The sequence below is a fragment of the Bison bison genome, unplaced genomic scaffold (genome assembly GCF_000754665.1).
Source record: "Bison bison bison isolate TAMUID 2011002044 unplaced genomic scaffold, Bison_UMD1.0 scf7180017864354, whole genome shotgun sequence".
NCBI lineage: Eukaryota > Metazoa > Chordata > Mammalia > Artiodactyla > Bovidae > Bison > Bison bison.
Window position 1 is genome coordinate 2,370,569 of NW_011494926.1, and position 20,108 is coordinate 2,390,676.

Genomic DNA, 20,108 nt, shown 5'->3' on the forward strand with positions numbered 1-20,108 from the left:
AGCCATGGGTGTACACGTTCCATTTCTATGCTTCCTTTTCTGTAAGATTTTGAAGTGAGAAACAATTGGTCTTGATGCCCACTCAAATCCCCTTTTACTTACCATTCTAATATCTGTTGTCTATATTTCCAGCTGTCTACACCTGCGTTTCATTACCTGTAAATTTTATCTGGCCAAAGCCACAATAGCCTAAGAATTAACAGCCCCTACGAACATCCTTCAACCAACAAGAGAAGGGACTTTGGTGCATAAACATTCTAGCTTGCTCTCCCAACTTGGTACTAACCCTGAAATGCACCCAGATTTTTCTCAGTGAGGGCAAAATCTGGTCACGCCCAGAAACAACTGCTAGTGCTTTTGTTACTGGTTGTCTTTCCTTCCCTATTCTACTTTCTTGCCCTCTATTCACGTTTCCTGAAATTATCTCTCGATTTAGCTCTTAAACTTGAATACTTGCTTCAGGATTTGCTTCTGGGGATATGCAAACTACCAAAAGATTTGGAATAGAGTCTATAGGGCTAACTCATCATTCTAGGACCTCTTTTGTGAGAGTTCAAGATTTAGAGAATTTCCTTTTCCCCCTGTGAGAAGTGTCAGTTCTTTAATTTTTGGTAGTACAAAGATGTGTGAGATCTTTGAGGTATTAGTTCAGGGTTATATAAAATTAAACTGGATGTGAGAAAAGGGGCTAAAGGTTAAAATTATATTAAGAATTTTTTGTTCTATAAATACAGGTTCTTGCTAACTGAAGTGCTGTTGTTGTTCAGTTGCTCAATCATGTCTGACTCTTTGAGACTCCATGGACGGCAGCACGCCAGGCTTCCCTGCCTCTCACCATCTCCTGGGGTTTGCTCAAATTCATGTCCATTGAATCAATGATGCCACCCAACCATCTCATTCTCTGTCGCCTCCTTCTCCTGCCCTCAATCTTTCCCAGCATCAGGGTCTTTTCCAGTGAGTTGGCTAGTTATAATTGCATTAAGAATTTTTTGGTCTATAGATACAGGTTCTTTATAATTCACGTGAGACAATCTATATGTTAAATTAAAGGCTATTATGATATATTGAAGCTAAAATATTGCAAAAGAGCTTTAAACACTATAATATCATAACCTTGGACTGGATTTGTGACAAGGAAGCAGATGAGAATATGTACTTGTAAGTTGCTGCAATAACTCCCACAATTGAATGGCTTCACACAATTAGAATTTCATTTTACACTATTAATATTCAATGTAGCAGTTCCAAGTACAGGCTAACAGAGATGCTTCACCCAGTCTATCAGGAAATCAGCTTCTAAGGCTTCTGAGGTCACCCCAGGGGTCTCCTCCAATCTAGACAGCCAGAAATAGAAAAGGGCAGAAGGAATGAATCAGGAGAGAACTTTAAGGAGCAGCCTTAAAGGAGGAGGAGTTCATTCCACTCTCATTCCATTGGCTATGATGCAATCATGTGACTATGCTGAACTGCAAGAGGCGGGGTGGGTTATAGGTGGTATTCGCACTGGGAAACAGGACCTGCTTCTCCAAGTGACATCTCTCCTTTAGAAGAGACAGTACCCATTTCTGGCAAATAAATAGCCATCTCTTCCACCACCTGGCTTCCACAGAAGCACTGGTGGCAAAGAACCGGCCTGCTAATGCAGGAGACACAAGAGATGCAGGTATAATCCCTGTGTCAGGAAGATCCTCTGGAGAAGAAAATGGCAACCCACTCCAGGATTCTCGCCAGGGAAATCCCATGAACAGAAGAGCCTGGTGTGCCACAGTCCATGCGGTCACAAAGAGTCGGACACGATTGAGCGACTGAGTACATGCTCCACCACCAGCCATCTGTTTGCCTTATGCAAAATGAATATGCCAAATAAATTAATGATATAAACAAATTACAATTGAATATTAAGTAAATCAAACCATTTTCAAGAATTGGAGAAAGATGGATGATCATGTCAGCAATTCACATACATATTAAAATAATCCTTACCCAATAATTAAAACTTGTCTCCTTCTGCCAATAGCATATTTAAGAGTTCAATTCTCTGAAATGGAAAACACTAATATTTCAATCACTTAAAAAATCCATCAGTGAAACACTTCATTGATTCATATTAATCTTCTCCTATGCTACTTTGCTAAAACAACTACCTTACATACAAATGAAATCTGAGGAAATTCTTATCTCTTCTTTACCACATACCTGTATATTCTTCATGGGGAATATGAAGACCATTTCACAGTTACCTTTTCTTTCCATAAAACTGGATCTGTTTTCTCTGATCTGAGGAGATAAATGCAAGGAGGCAGAGATTATAGAAAATGTAAAGATCAAAACTGAGTCAGACAAGTATTTGGTCTCAATGCCACAGGCTAGAATAAATGGACAACAAATTGAGATTTCTGTTATGAATTCATTGTTCTTCCCAGTACAGCAAACTGCCCTCTTAATTATTGATATAGCAACAATCATTTGTATTAATATGATATCTTCATTATGAGTATCTACATGGGATCTGTTAAAGGAGAAAAATAAATGCAAAACAAAACCCAACTTTTATACTTTGAACTAATTCAGAAAAGATACTGACTTTATTTTGGAAAGTGGACTTATGCTTCATGCATAAGTGATTCTCAAACATTATGTTGTATAGATTTTAAAGGAAAGAAAATAGCTGTAACAATAGTGTTGCTGACTGCTATCGTGATGCTTATAATGGAACTGCTGACGTCTAGCAGTCAGTCTGGGTCAGTCTGGGTGGTGATGGTTTTCATGATCACTAATTTATAAACTATGTGCCAGTTACTGTAAGTGCTTTATATGCTATCTCATACTATTATTATTTCAGATTTATAGAAGAGAAAGCTGAGATTTAAAGAAGATAAGCATCTTGCCCCAAATCACACCAACAGGACACAGATGAGGTATAAACATAGCCTGCTTGACAACACTCTATGCTATTAACCATTATGTTGTGTGACCTTCCCCAAAGGTACATCACTGTTTGGTACTCTGTTAAGTACAGGTCTGACAACAAAGAATTAATCTAGTGAAAATGAACAGAAACTAACTACAGTGGTTCCCTCTTATCCAAGGGGGATAAGACCCCCAGTGGATGCCTGAAACCACAGATATCAGTTTAATAGTAACGAACCCTACCCTATATATACTAAGTTTTTTCCTCTACATAGGTACCTATGATAAAGTTTTATTTATAAATTAGGCACAGTAATAGATTAAAAACAAAAACTAATAATAAAATACCATACATTGTAAATAACAGTTATTAACTGTGGTCTTTCTCTTTCAAAATATCTTATTGTACACACTTAATACCTTGTCCATCTTAACTGAGCACTTATCACGCACTGTGACCGAAACGTCTGCAGTTTGAGGTGCAACAGCAAAACTGGTATGAATTTCTTTTCCCTTCATCACAGTTTCACAGATAAAAGATTGGTTCTTGCTGTAGATTTTAGCAACTGCAGCATGTTCTTTTTTTTTTTAATTTTAAAACTTTACAATATTGTATTAGTTTTGCCAAATATCGAAATGAATCCGCCACAGGTATACCTGTGTTCCCCATCCTGAACCTTCCTCCCTCCTCCCTCCCCATACCCTCCCTCTGGGTCGTCCCAGTGCACCAGCCCCAAGCATCCAGTATCATGCATCGAACCTGGACTGGCGACTCGTTTCATACATGATATTATACATGTTTCAATGTCATTCTCCCAAATCTCCCCACCCTCTCCTTCTCCCACAGAGTCAGCATATTCTTTTTTTCGTTCCCTATTAAGTTGAGAACTTTCACCTTTTACTTAAAGAAGTTACCTCATGGCTTCTCTCTGGCATAATTGAATGACCAGCATCACTACTCTTGCTCTTGGGGCCACTAATAAGTAAAATAAGGGTTACATGAACACAAGTACTATGATATCATGATGACAAATAACTGAGATGGCTAGTAAGCGACTACTTGGCAAAATCTACTGAAAAAAACGATGATGCAAGTCTGGGGCAGACCAGAGCTGAATGGCACAAAATTACATTGTGCTACTCACAAAAGTATTCAGTTTAAAGCTTATGAATTCTTTCTTTCTGAATTCTTCCTTTGATACTTTCAGCTTCTCACCACTGACTGTGGGTAACTGAAACAAAGGAAAGCAAAGCCATGGATAAAGGGAACTAAGTAGTATAAACTATAAGACAGAAGATAATGAAAGAAACGGAGAGGGCGATGGCACCCCACTCCAGTACTCTTGCCTGGAATATCCCATGGACGGAGGAGCCTAATGGGCTGCAGTCCATGGGGTCGCAAAGAGTCGGACACGACTGAGCGACTTCACTTTCACTTTTCACTTTCATGCATTGGAGAAGGAAATGGCAACCCACTCCAGTGTTCTTGCCTGGAGAATCCCAGGGACGGGGGAGCCTGGTGGGCTGACGTCTATGGGGTTGCACAGAGTTGGACATGACTGAAGCAACTTAGCAGCAGCAATGAAAGAAAATTAGGCACTTTCACATCAATACTGCTATTTTATTTTGTTAATTTATTTTTCAATTGGAGCATAATTGCTTTACAATGTTTTGTTTCTACTGTACAACAACAGTGAATCAGCTATAAGTATACATATGTCCACACCATCTTGAGCCTCCCTCTCACCCCTACTCCACTCCACCCCTCTAGGTCATCACAGAGCACCAAGCTGAGCTCCCTGTGCTATACAGAAGCTTCTCACTAGCTAGCTATTTTACACATAGTAAAGTATATATATATATCAGTGCTACTCTCTCAATTCGTCCCACCTTCTGATTTTTAATATGACAGCCTTTGGAAATGGATAACATTTTATATTTTCCATTTTCCAATTGAGACTTAGAGAAGTTGGGAGACACATCCCTCACTACCATACAACAATTAAACGACTGAGTCAACACAGACCCATGCCTTTTAACTTTACAACTCTACTCCTGCTACTGCACTCCTTCACAGCGCATGGAAAATAAAAGCAGTTCTCAGTCGTGTCTGACTGTTTGCAACACCATGGACTGTAGTCCACCAGGCTCCTCTGTCCATGGACTTTTCCAGGCAAGAATTCTGAAGTGGGTTATCATTTCCCACTCTAGTGAACTGACCCAACCCGGGGATTGAACCCGCAGTGTCTTGCACCTCCTGCATTGGCAAGCAGATTCTTTACCACTGTGCCATCTCAGGAGCTCTCTTTTAGAGCACGCTGTCTTCTCATTTAATATTTTTGTTTCATTTCTTATTGCCTAAGTTTACCTGAGTTTCAATGCTTACATTAACTATGACTTGTCATTTCCTTCTGAAACACATCAACCAATCTAATTTAGTGTTACTTTCCTAGCAAAGAATGAAGATATTTGTCAAAATCCAAATCTGTGTCTTTGGAGTGTAAACTTTTATTAACATGATCCCAAAAAAGGAAGATGAAGGAGACATGTATAACCCTGAATGTTCACTTCTCTAACACATGATAGAAATTGTCACCTTGTTTTTCAAATAAGAAAATGAAAAATGAAATTTTGAACAGGAAACAAATAGAGTGATTGCAAAATCAGTAACAAGGTCAGAGTTATGCAATTGAGACTAAAAGCAATTATATGCACAAGTGCTTTGAGAAAATTGTGTACTCAAAGTGTAATCTGGGGTATTTTAGGAGGAAATCAAATAGTCCATAATGTGAAAATCTGAAGAAAGAGAGGGATGTAGTATAAATTGCCCAATAGTAACAAGGAAAGTTGGAGAAGGGAATGGCAACCCACTCCAACATTCTTGCCTAGAGAATTCCATAGACAGAAGAGCCTGGTGAGCTACAGTCCATGGGCTGCAAAGAGTCAGATACGACCGAGCTACTGACACACAGACACACACAACAAAAAAAAGGTTTTTGTAATAAGAAATAATATATTTGTAATAAGAAATCAATATATTTCTTACTATATCAAGAAATATAATATTCAGGATGGGAGAAGATATGGAGGAGAATCTAGCTATGAGAAGAATTTTCAAAGATGTAGAACCCCATATAACAGAAAACAGTAGCAGAATGAAAAAGCTTCTTTAACTGAATAGAGAGCTTAAAAGCTGAGAATAAACATGATTACTGCAGGAAATTTGCAGACCTAATACATAAAAAAAAATAGAGTCAATCTTTATAAGAATGATGAAAAATCTCAATACAGAAAATAATAACCCACAAAAAAAGTAAATGAGATGGAAGGGCAGTTTCAAAACTTTAATTTTTATTCAGATATTCTAAAATAATTTGAAATCAGACACCTAAGAAAAATTTTTATATAAAACATTGTTAAAAAGAAATAAACTGTATCATACAAACATATTTTTAATCTTCTCAGTGACATCATTGTTTAGTATGACAACCAAATAAAGAGCCAGTAATGGGCTCACACTGTGACAAAGAGAGAAAAATCAGAAAACAAGAGTGATGCTATAGAACAATACCTTTTGAAGGCTACACATAACATTTTTTAGCAATGTACAAACATAAGACTTGTAAAAATGTATCTCTAGTAATACCTCCTTTGTTGTTTTTCCAGACAGTTGGGCAACAGAAATGTCATTTGATCCATGCTTAAGTTCTTGAGAGAACCAGAAACATAATGGGCTACAAAACACCTTAAACCACTGGCATCATGAACACTTCCTGTCTAATTCTGTTGGACAACAGAGACAAAGTAAGCCCTGTAATTACATCCCAGGCTGATCTATGCTTGCAGTCATGTAATTAATACTTCCTCTGTAAAGCAATGGAATAATTTAAAGAGCAGATTTTTTTTTCAACCATGGTCTGAAAAAAAGAAAAAACTCCAAGAGGAGAATACATGTGCATTTTAGCTATGTGCAGACACTTCTGGGATTCCATTTGCTAAGAGAAATTGTAACTAGATTCTCAGAGCTTTCATTGTACCAAGAGATGAAAATGATACTTCCTTCCTGCTAAGGTCTATAGTGGGGGGTAGAAGAAAGGGTGACCAGAACCTATATTTATTCCATGAGGTTTTATGAAAATGGTAAACATAATCTCAGTTCCTGGCTACCTGAGCCACCCTAGCATGGTGCCAACCACATTTACAGAGTCTCAGCCAGGAAAATCACTGCAGAAATCTGGCTCTAGAGGATAGACCTCAACTTACACAACAGAAATAAAACACTGCACCCCAGCAAATCTATAGTGACTTCCCAAATGCCTGTGTAGTTTCTAATGTCCATTTTAGAGATGTATTCACAATCGCGAATGTAGGTCCTACAGAACTCAGAGACAATAAAACTGGGTTGTAACACAAAGGCAGAAAGACAGAGTAGGAGTGAGAATGTAAAGCTAACAACGTGGGTTTTACCAAGAGAAACGCATTTTCAACAGTTGTTCAAATTTTAAACACTTTTATATTATTTTCTATTAAATGGCTCGTACATATGCCCAGAAAAAGGTCTATATTTTCAAAATCCCTCTCCATTGCCAACCAAATCCAAAATGAATTTCATCTTTGTCATTTTGTCAACTATCTTTATTTAACATTTAGAGTACACAAAGAGTGGTGCCAGGGTATACACAGGGTCAATGCAGTGGTGATTACCTACTCCTGAAACAGCGCCCCATCTTACCCCTTATAACACTAAACAACCTTATTTCCGACCCAGTGAGGTCTTCTCTGGGACTTCCCTGATGGCCCAGTGGCTAAGACTCCATGCTCCCAATACAGGGGGGTCCTGGTCAGGGAACTAGTTCCCACATGCCACAACTAAGACCTGCCACAGCCAAATAAATAAATACATAAATATGAAATATTTTTTTTAAATCCTTTAAAAAAAAGTTAGTTCTTCTCTGATCACTTTTCTACTTCTCTAAACATCACCCTGTCTATATGCTATGAAATACCTCACCATCACTCAACATTTTGTTTATTGATTTGTCTGTATTTGAAATATGAAAAAAAAAAACCCTGAAAATGAAGAATCAGGGAAACAGCTAAGCGAATATCATAGTTATCTTGGTCTGCTTGGGCTTCCATAACAAAATATCATAGACTAGGTGAGTTATTAACAGAAGTTCCTTTTCTCACAGTTCTCAGGCTGAGAAGTGCAAGATCAGGGTGCAAGCCAATTCCATTTCTTGTGGGCATTCTCTACCTGGCTTGCCACCTCCTGAGTGTATTCTCCTCTCCTCTTTTTGTAAGATCACCAATATTCTATGATGAGGGCCCCACCCTCATGACCTAATCTAACCCTAATTACCTCCCAAAGGCTTTGGCATTAGGGTTTCAACCCCCAGTGAATTTAGAGGGGACACAAATATTCAGTTCATAAGTGCCAGATCTGAATCCCCTCAACAGAATAGAAAAGAACAGCAAGAGAATATTTTGCTTGATTATTAAACTGAATTACCTTGCATCTATCATAGAAATCATCTGTTTTGTTCTGGCAGGAAAATGTAGTTCTCAGTGTCTAGTAATTAATATTCATTTCCAGAACAACTTGACTTAGGCATTTTCACTCTGGTAGCTTGATAGGTTGCATTTTATATTCGTAAATTCAATTGATTGGCTCATAAATTCTTCAAGCTCTTCATTTTAATCTAAGAATTATGCCAAGAAAATCATAAAAATTTTAAGGTAATATATAGCCCTGCATGAAAATTTAAAGGTAATAAGCCAGATTTATATTCTGTGAAACAGAGAATAAAAAAATCTTAACAAAAAACAAAATGATGGATAGGATACATCAAAGCACACTGTCTTTTTGGCGCAATGATTTGGAGCTCACATGTAGGTAAGTCCCCTGTTCTTCAGGCAAGCCCACAGAAGACGGAGTCCCTCTCCACTGGAGATCGCTTCACTTTTTTTCCACTAGAAAAGAGCAATTGGGGATTTTTAAGATATTTTTGGCTGAGGAACTTTGAAATTTAATATATGTTCCAATCTGAAAAACCTGGAAACGCAAAATAGGACAGTGGCCCAAGTCCAAGTAGTCTCAATTTTCCAGAGGCAAACACTGAAGCAAAGAAACAATAAGAAAACTCTCATGAAAATTACCAAGAGCAAGGGATGTCTGAATTGGACATTTTATTCATTGAATTTATAATTTTTTTTTACTTCCTTTAATTATTAGTCTTATCTCACAGAGCGAATTCACATTGAAATGATTAAACAGGGTTTTGGGAACCTGTGTTAAACTGACTAGCAATCATGCCCACATGCCTATTATAAAAAGTCATCATTCATTGTCATCAGCCACATGCAGGTCATATTAACTGATTAATAAACGTATGAGTCAACAGCTACATCATTCACCCAGGTGGAGCTAGTGGTAAAGAACTTGCCTGCCAAAGCAGGAGACATAAGAGATGCAGGTTCGATCCCTGGGTTGGGAAGATCCCCTGGAGGAGGACATGGCAATCCACTCCAGTAGTCTTGCCTGGAGAATCCTATGGACAGAGGAGCTTGGTGGGCTGTGGACCACAGGGTCCAAAGAGTCAGACATGGCTGAACTGACTTTGCACGCATAAGCTATGTACAAAGCACTGTACTACAAACTATTTCAGAAACAACTTCATGTTAAAGTGGAAATATCTCTCCAGAGATTATTTTGAGGACTCAAGAGTTCTTCACAGTCTTCACAAGTACAAGTGAACACTCTCCAGGTAAAGAAAGAGATGTGTGATGTGAAAGCTTCATCAACATCGCAGCAGAAGAGAGACACATGCACCGCATTTGCACAGAAAGAAGAAAGCTATTAACACAGCCTGCCCTGTGCCATCCTTAGGAAACTGCAGCCAAGCCTGCCAAGGCAGATTGGAATTGAAGGGCAGCCCCAGGTTGGTAGGGTTTTCTGCCAACCTGTATATAAATCATCTCGTTCCTCATCTGCCATGTGAATAGGTTCTGCAGCTCCCATGGGAGTAGCTCATGAAATGTACTCATGCACCCTCAGAGCATTCAGTATTTTTTCCTTCTCCAGATTTCCATGGCATTATTCCTGTGTTTACCTTTCTAGTTCTTGGATAGATCTTTCTCTATTTCTTGTACAATATATATTCTTGCAGTTCACTTTTTAAATACTGAGGTTCCGCTCTCAAAGAATCATATCATCCAGTCCAGATCCCCAGCCTCTTTATCTCCTCTGAGTTCCAGGTCCAAATCTCTAACTCTTTACTGGAGAGCTTCTTTGAGATGCCCAAAGGGTACCAAAAAGTAAATGTAACAAAAATCCAAGTCAAAGTCTGTACCTTCAGAGGCTGCTGTTGTTTAGTCGCTCGGTCACATCTGACTCTTTGTGACCCCAGTGAGTTAGGCCCGCCAGGCTCCTCTGTCCATGGGATTTCCCAGGCAAGAATACTGGAGGAGGTTGCCATTTCCTTCTCCAGGGAATCTTCCTGACCCAAGAATGAAACTCATGTCTCCTGTACTGCAGCTGAATTCTTTACCACTGAGCCACCAGGAAAGCCCCAGAAAGCTGCTAGCTCCTCTCTTTTTCAACCACTCAAAAAACACAACATGAAATCTGAGAGTCTGTACTTCCTCCTTCATTCTTCTTCCAAAGAGCGGTCAGTTACAGTTGATTACAACTTCTCCTGCATCCTTCCAAGTACTTGATTTAAACTGTATTATTTTCCCTTTATATATTGAAATAATGTTTATTTGCCATCAGTTACTTTTCAGATGTTATGATAATTAAAATAAATTATTTTAATAGTGTCTATACTGGGAGAAACAGATAAGCAAATGTGGCTTACTTTCTCGAGGCATTTCTTAAACTCTCTCTAGCCTTCTATTCTATCCTTGACGTTGTCAGTGTTCTCATCAGGACCTTCTCCAATCTACTCAAAACGTTCCAGTCATTTCTAATACTCTATAAAGAAACAACAGAGTTCTGCAAGGGCTTTAAGTAAATTTAATTGAAAATTTAAATTCTTGAAAATGAATTTGAATTTTTCTAAGGAAATTTAGGGACATGTGAATGGCAGTCCCTGTGAGATAAGCTCTGAAAACAGAAGAGCAAGGCTGCCAGAGCTGGGTGTGAACCAATGTCAGAAAATGGGGAGAATACTCAGAAGCCATGAACACAGGTCAAAAGAAGGAAAATGTAAGCAAGCACAGCAGCAAAGCAGCAAAACAGAGCTCTGGGGGCAATGAGAGACTTATAGCTGTAGCATTTGATAAAGAAATAAGTCAAGGAAACTGGGAAATGATCCTGAGGGACCAGAGGGAAATCATGAGTATTTAGCAGCTGCTCAAAACGGGCATTCTGCCCAATGTACACGATCGATCCTCAGCCTGCCTGCAAGAGGCAGAGCTCTGCCCTGATTCATACTCCCTAAGTAATATTCTGCACAGCCATTATCCTAAAAAAGAAAAAGTCTTGAACTGTAGAATTATCAACAGAAGTTGCTGGGTTACCCAACAGATTGTATTTCCAGTTTTCTAGACGGTGGCTGTAGCCAAGAGAATAGTGATAATCTCCAAGAAAGCAGACATACAGCCCTGACATTCTCTGTACCCTTATATCCTTAAAGTATGTATCTGTATCTTCTGTATGTCACTCAGTATTATGGTGACGTATGTTATTTGTCTCCTTTATTAAAAAAAAAAGTTGTAGTATGTCAAGACTATGTCTTCTAATCAGTACAGAACTAAGAACACTGCTTTTTACAGTGAAGGCCCTTTACAAATGTTTTAAAATGACAGAAGTTTGGAGTTAGGTTATAAGAGCTTATTTTACAGATAATAAGCTCTCTTTTGCGACCCCAAGAACAGTAGTTTGCCAGATTCCTCTGTCCATGGGATTCTCCAGGCAAGAATGCTGGAGTGGGTTGCCATTCTCTTCTCCAAGAGACACCAACTCAGGGATTGAACCTGCGATCTCTTGTGTCTCCTGTATTGGAGGTAGATTCTTTACCACTGAGCCTCCAGGGAAGACCTACATTACACATAATAGTGGAGTAGATTTATGTAGTGAAATGGGAAAACTTCATTTGACAACGTGGTGATTCTGTTAAGACATTCAAAATCACTGGGATTACTTAGGTCTGCCCGAGGTAAAGAGTAATCAAACCTCACAGGTAAACTTATTTCATCAACTACCTTTTAACTCACTAAAGAAAACCTAAGTCTCAAAACCTAAAATGCTTTTGTCTGTGTTAAGTTGCTTCAATTGTGTCAGACTCTTTGTGACACTATGGACCATCGTCCACCAGGCTCCTTTGTCCATGGGATTCTCCAGGCAAGAATATTGGAGTGGGTTGTCATTTCCTCCTCCAGGGGATCTTCCCTACCCAGGGACTGAACCCACATCTCTTACGTCTCTTGCATTGGCAGGCAGGGTTCTTTACTGCTAGCGCCACCCAGGAAGCCCTCAAGGCTCTTAAGTACCACTTAATAGATTCAAAGTTTTATACTTGGACTATCTGCTTTCTTTAAAAGCTAACCACAACTGATTTTAAATATCTTTATGAGGATCTCTGCATTTGGACATAGACCATATTCACAAGTTTGCCTGTCTTCAAACTGACCTCTCTCTAAATGAGACATATAAAATAAGATAAAATTTGCATTTATCAGAAAGTTTGGTGGCAATGACTGATACTCAGTAAGAACAAATTTTAAAGGGCCATTTTTACTGGAAAAATACTAGGGAATCTTACAGAATAACCAGGCTACAGGCAAAGCAGGGAACCAAGAATTCAAATAATTCAAAATAATGCAAATGACATCAGGACCATTTATTACTCTTCTACTTTCTTAACTTTCTGGGTGTATTAAACAATAGCTCTCCGTCCCCAACCCCCTGCCCCCTTAATGCTCTTTCACCTTCCCTATCATTCTTCTGCTCTCATTTTCTCTCTCTCTGTCTTTCTACCATCTCTCTCCCACATCCTGCTAAGTCACTTCAGTCGTGTCGGACTCTGTGTGACCCCAGAGACGGCAGCCCACCAGGCTCCCCCGTCCCTGGGATTCTCCAGGCAAGAACACTGGAGTGGGTTGCCATTTCCTTCTCCAATGCATGAAAGTGAAAAGTGAAAGTGAAGTCGCTCAGTCGTGCCCGACTCTTAGCGACCCCATGGACTGCAGCCTACCAGGCTCCTCCATCCATGGGATTTTCCAGGCAAGAGTACTGGAGTGGGTTGCCATCTCCCACATCACCCTCTACCAAAGAATCCACCTTCCTTCTTCCAGCCAAAAAGGCATGACAAGCGTCCATTTGCCACTTTTGATATCTTTCACATTAAAACTTTAGCCACAAATAGTGCACATAGTATCAAGAAAATTCTAGAGAAGGAACACACTGGCAAACTATGACCATGTACCCATATCTAGACCAACCAGTCTGAGGCCAAGAGAAGGAAGTACTATAACTTTTCCAGCATGAAATGAATCAACTACTGTGTAGTAAAATGACATATCTAGGACAATGAGGTGGAGTAGGGCACAATTTCCAGCTGAAAAGACAGGGCCTACGTTTTCAAGAAGAAAATATTTAGCAGGTCTTTGCCCAATTGTTTTTTTTTTTAAAGCAGGTATTTAAAAAGATTCAAATGTGACATCCACATATTCAGATGGCCTATACATTGGTACTTAGTAACTTGAGCATAAATTTCAAGGGTTTCATGTAAATGAAATCCAGGCTGCTAACGGACCTTCTGCTTCATTTTACTTCATTATTATTTATTTAATGTTCCCAGTACTGTAATAAAACACTAAACAGTGTTTAACTTCTTTCTGTGAAGTACTTTTTTGTCTAAATATTTTCAATAAGTAGTGGTTTTCTTTAAAGTAAATGGAACGGTCACACTATTAAATTTAAATTGACCTTATGAATGAGAATGATTTTCTCCATCTATTGTCTAGAACAGTGCTTCAAAGAAGTGGTAACATAGCAGCTATGCACTTAATAGGATAATGGCATCATTTAAGAACGACTTTTAACATACAATCATGCTAAAATTCCATCCAAATGCTGTAGAATTTGTACTAATTACCTCATAAGAATTTTAAATAAAACTATTTATACTGGAATAAGACTTTTTTAACCCATACAAAGGAACATTACATTTCTCTATCATATGAACATGGGTTTTAGTATAACTATTAAGATCCGCAAATATTCAAAAATTAAATAAAGTGTCACAACAAATACAAAGACTACAAACAAATTAAATTTTGAGTCAAAAGTAATACAGCTGATCCTTGAACAACACAGGTTTGAACTGCATAGGTCTACTTATACACTGAATTTTTTCAATAGAAAATACTTTGGTATTACATGACCTAAGGTTGGTTGAATTGGAGAATGCAGAACCTAGGAAATAGAGGGCCAAAGTAAAGTTACACTCTTGTTTTCAACTGCTCAGAGGTTCAGTTCCCCTAGTCCCTGTGTTGTTCAAGGGTCAACTGTATTTTCTATTGTGTTTGTAAGACTCGTACTCAAAAATTACAATGCTTTTAATCATTATCTTTTGTTATTTTTTGTTCTTGAGGTCGTGTCCACTCTTTTGAGATCCCATGGACTGTAGCCCGCCAGCCTCCTCTGTCCATGGGATTTTCTAGGCAAGAATACTGGAGTGAGTTGCCATTTACTTTTCCAGGGGATCTTCTCAACCCAGGGATCCAACCCAATTCTCCCACATTGTAGGCGGATTCTTTATCAGTGAGCCACCAGGGGAGCACAATCATTTTCCTTAACTTTCCTGAATGAGGGAGAAGAGGCTATTTGGTTCCACTCCATAGATTCCTCTGCGGACATCCACCCTACCCAAGATTCCAACCCAAGCTGGTCTACCTAAGAAGAAAAAAGAGGACTCAGAATGGAGCAGAAATTTCCTAGCTAGGTCTGTCTTTTACTGTTCTTTAGACATAGTCCAGCTCCAGGGCTAGGGCTTCCCAGGTGGCACTGGTGGTAAAGAACTTCCCAGCGAATGCAGGAGACATATAAGAGATGTGGGTTTGATCCCTGGGTAGGGAAGATCCCCTGGAGGAGGAAATGGCAACCCATTCCACTATTCTTGCCTGGAGAATCCTATGGACAGAGGAGCCTGGCAGGCTACAGTCCATAGGGTCGCAAAGAGTCACACACAACTGAAGCAACTTGGCAGCAGCTGCTCCAGGGTTACTGCTGGTCATTTCTGACAGAAAACACTGAATAAAGACATCCTCGCAAGCTGCCCACCACACCCTCTGCAGGCTATAAGGCACCTTTGCTTAACAGACCTGTAAACACTAGCAAACAACTCTTTCTAAAAACGAAATTATAGGTTCAGAGAGTTTTAACCTCTCAATCTTCTTTATCAAACTTCATAAGGAATAGGAGGTAAGAGGAAATGGAAAAGAATGTACAAAAGAAAATCTCATCTCCACCATCAAAACTGTGTCAGGGCACTTTGTTGAAATACTTGAGATAGAGGCAGAAAAGAAGATAATTAGCTAGGTAGCTAGATAGATGGATAATAGCTTGACAGATAATTGAAAGCAAAAACATAATAGTAAGCGCAGACAAAATGTAGGGAAGAAAAGGAGTGAAAATGATACAGCTCATTCATCAAGAAAAGAAATAAGAAACAATGCTTCACTTCAGTCATGTCCAACTCTGAAACCCCATGGACTGTAGCCTGCCAGACACCTTTGTCCACTGGAGTTTTCCAGGCAAGAATACTGGAGTGGGTAGCCATTTCCTACCCCCAGGGGTTCTTCCCCACTGACCCAGGGATCAAATTCACATTCATCAAGAGGAATGTGCAAATAAGGGAGGAGATGGAGTGTAGATTAAGGCAAGCTAATATTACTCACAAGCCCGTGCATGGCATACCCATCCAAGCCTTACACACAGTGAGGAATATATGGTATTTGTTAGCTCATTACTGGTTAAGCATGAGAGTACTGGCTTTTTTAAATAAATCATATTCCCCATCTGTTGTGAGGTGGGTTTTTTTTTTGACATTTTCTATTTTTTTAAATTGCTTTCAGTTTAATTTTTAGTATCTAGTGAGCCTTCTTTAGCTAGATCAACACATAAAGTTTAAACTATAACTAACATTATCTTGTCGGTTATAGTCTCTGTCATTGTAATGCACACAGAACTATGGAATAAAAAGAAAGACTAAAAAGAAGTTTAAAATGTGAACATGAATTATCATTTTCTTTTTCAAGTAAAATCTTGATGAGTAACTCTCTGTCAAAACAATGCATTGAAACATGAAGAAAACTGTCAAATTAAAAGCAAATGAGTATAATAAATGGAGAAAAATAGACTATGGCATGAATAATTCTGGGGAGAATAAAAAGCAATGAGGATAACTTTCAATACAGCATCCACTTAATTGTAACAGCAGAAATAAAAACAGGTCAGGAAATGTATATAAGGATAAGTAGATTCCTTTTAAAGCTTCCTTAATAGCTCCACTGAAAAATAGTTTTAAATTCTTATATATGACTTTAAAATGAGTGTTGACCAAAATTCTCATCCCTAAAGACAAGCTATTTTTACTAGGCAATTAAATCTTGCCTTTATTGCAAAAGACTGTTTTCTAAATCCCCCTGTTTGTGTTCAATTCACCATATACAATTGCGGATTTGAACCTAAAAGACTATATTTTAATAGCAAATGTATCATAAGGGTAAGGCAAAGTGTTCATTAGTTTTCAACTTCAAAATATTTCTCCCTTTTGATATTCATTTTGCCTCTTTTGATTTAAAAAAGTAGTTATATTTAAGGCCTGGAATAATGATAAGGCAACAGAAAGGGAAAGGATGGGTTTTTTATTATTTTATAACTTAATATATGTTGTTGAGATTTATAAACTGTCTTGGTTTAAAAGTAACAGAAATAATTTGATGATGGTTTTCCACTTACTAGTTATCTGGATGTGCCTGAAAATAAACACCTCCAGTGAAAAGACAGTTGGTGGTGGTGACTTTTAATGGCAAGCCTAGACTGGGATAGCAGTGAAAAATTCTGGGTAAGCACAATTGCCTAAATGAAGCCTAAAAAAGTATTAATTTCATTCAAAATGTCAGCTTGAGCAATGTCAAATCCTTCTAGATGATAGAAAATATACTTAAATGAATAAACATAGCATGTACAAAGATAAAATGAGAAATCTCCATAGATCAGAAACTACATAGAATTCCTAAGTGATGACACCATAATAGGGATAAAAGAAATGGGAAAACATAACACAGGAAATACAGGGTAGAAGACAGACTAAAGTGTAGGTGCCCCAGACCTGGGAACAGGGAAACTTCGTGAGAGGACTTGCCAGGACAGCAGAGAGATTCATCTTTGTGCCACTGCCCTCTCTCCAGGGAGCAACTGGTCAACCTGAAAGATGGAAGATAGGTAGGTGCTGTGTGTTAAACAGGTGACACAGCCCTAGGTGGCTGTCAGTGCTAAGGGCAACAGAAAATACCCAGAACAAGAAAACCAGCCGCTAAAGAAATACAAGTCTCTTTAAATTTACTTGAAAACACAATAGAATACAAGTCTTAGCAGAAGCTCACGACGCATCCATCAAGCACTTTGCACAAATGCTTGCAGATAAATAAAAACACACAATCAAGAATCACATCACCAAAGAATGAAATAAAGCCATACAGTGAAGTAGACACTAAACTCAACCAACAGAATAATCTACACTGGAGGAAACAGAGGTACTAAAACAATCAGAAAAAGACTCTAAAATCAGTATATTCCTAGAAAGATAAGAAAAATTATTTTACTTATACAAGGAGAATAAGCTGTTATAAAAATGAAATGAGAAAGGAATCAACTGACCTCCCTTTCTAGAAGGAACCAATTTAAGAATTGACTCCACATCAACTACTGAATGATTCCTTAAATTACCCATTAGTTCTACTCCACGAAGTTTCTCAAGTTTTCATGAGCTTAAGGTCTTCACATCGTTTTGTTTTAATTCAGCAGCCTTCTGTACCAGGAAAACAAAAACAAAAACGAGTAGAACCGAAAAAGCAGGTCACAGTTTTCCACCATCACCCCTAATAACATCATAGTCTTACATCCCTGAGGTGGTACCAACTTCTTTATTACCAAAGAACAAATGCTTTAAAATTCACCTTTACATATTGTTGTTGTTCAGTTGCTAAGTTGTATATAACTCTTTGTAACCCTTCACAGCTCTGTATTATGCTTGATCAAATGAGCTATTTATGAAAGTCCAAAAACATATACGTACAGTACAATACCTTGATTGCCTATCCTAGGCTGAATTTTATTTCATTTTTGTAGGTAAGAGACTCACAAAATCCCTTTCAATAGCTATTTCCTGAGAAAACCAGCTTTGCATATCCCTGATTTAAGTGCTTTGTCAAATCATTTCCTCTAATGAATATGAAGAACTGCTGAAGGCAATGACATTCAGCTCAGCAATTCTAACTTTCAGAGGAGTCAACATTCCAAATGTATTTGTGTCATTAAGAAAAGAAATAGAGACCATCAATCAGACTTTCAGGTTGTGTTTTAATCAGAACACATTCAGGAAACAGTCTGAAAAGCCAGAACTTTGAATGCCCCTGTTCAAGAAGGTTTTTTCTTATCTGATTTGCAGCCCACAGAGGAAGAACAAATACTGGCAATGCTTTCTATTTAATTTAGTATAAGTTCATAAAACAAATTGCCCAGATAATTGGACATGTCTTCAATTCTGCACTACATTTTCCATAGATGTAAACCAGATTTATAACTTAGAAGTACAGCAATAAATGAGCATAGCTTGTAATAGACTTGCGCCAAGTCTTATGTCAAAGTGAAATAAAAAATGAGACTGACCACTTTGAGTAATTAAATCTGTCAGCTCAGTTAACTCCTTATAAAGGATGAACAAGAACACTAAGGAAAAAAAAAAAAAATGTTGAATGATTTCTACTAGCACAAATATACACAAGCAAGAAATAGCTGTTTTAGTAGATTTTCTAAAAATAAACTTATCATCCTAAATTCTGTAAATGATTTTTTTTTGTTATTCCTTTTTTATCCCCTTTGGAGAACTGAAAACCCACTCACACATGGAAACTACTATCTTGAAGCTAAATTCCCATTTTCCTCTGAGGAGTTTTTCCACCCCTGCTTAAATCAGAGTTGGCAATAATGCCTTTTAAGACTGAACCGTCTGGTCACCATTTGTCTAGTTTCTCATCCAAAAAAAAAAAAAAGAGAGAGAGAGAACAAAAATATTTTGTTGGAAAATACAAGGTGTTTTTCAGGTTCATCTCTTGGTCCTGCAATAACTAACCGCATCTAGTTGTTACAAGGCAAAACTCAAGCCAACAGGTGTCCCTTCGTTGAATTCTTCCTTGTTCTGGTCAAGAAAGGGGAAGGACATTAATAGCGATGAAACAGGGAACGCAGAATTCCCACCTGCAAAGACCTTCCTAAGTCCACATACTTCTCTGGGCTATTTGCCAAAGACAACGTTCCAGAGAAAGTAAGTTTAAATAATAACCTATTCCAGGAATGGGAAAGGGTATGTGCGGATCAACTGGTATTAGTAACACAGTTTCAGGATTTTTTTTTAAAAAAAGAAGGAAGACTTACTTATTTTGGAAGAAATAACTATTTTTTCCCAAAATTTCTCTTTGTATTTGTATTTAAGTAAATTGTTTTACTATTTTTAATATATCCAGTTTACCCCCATACAAGAGTATTATCTTCCCTCTGCTTCTCTTCCTCTCCTTACTGAGTAACAGAAGCATTGTTCACCATCTGGACAAACTAGAAACCAGGTAATCACTCTTGGTTCCTTTCTCTCTTCCCTCTGAATCTAATTAATGATGAAGACCTGATCAGTTCAGTTCAGTTCAGTCACTCAGTCGTGTCCAACTCCTTGAGTCCCCATGGACTGCAGCATGCTAGGTTTCCCTGTCCATTACCAAAGCTCGGAGCTTGCTCAAACTCATGTCCATTGAGTCGGTGATGCCATCCAACCATCTCATCCTCTGTCGTCCCCTTCTCCTCCCGCCTTCAATCTTTCCCAGCATCAGGGTCTTTTCCAATGAGTTGGTTCTTTGCATCAGGTGGCTAAGTATTGGAATTTCAATTTCAGCATCATCCCTCCAATGAATATTCA

General features: G+C 38.3%; 1 long non-coding RNA gene across 2 annotated transcripts in view; it reads right to left on the bottom strand.

Moving 5' to 3' along the window:
• Positions 1-1,791: 1,791 nt before the first annotated feature.
• LOC104999556 overlaps positions 1,792-20,108 on the bottom strand; it is a 177,514-nt gene continuing 159,197 nt past the window's right edge. The window contains exon 6 of one of the 2 annotated variants that reach the window (XR_826613.1): positions 1,792-2,277. This is a non-coding gene — a long non-coding RNA (uncharacterized LOC104999556). The remainder of the gene's footprint in view (positions 2,278-20,108) is intronic. The other variant, XR_826612.1, reaches the window with a different exon arrangement.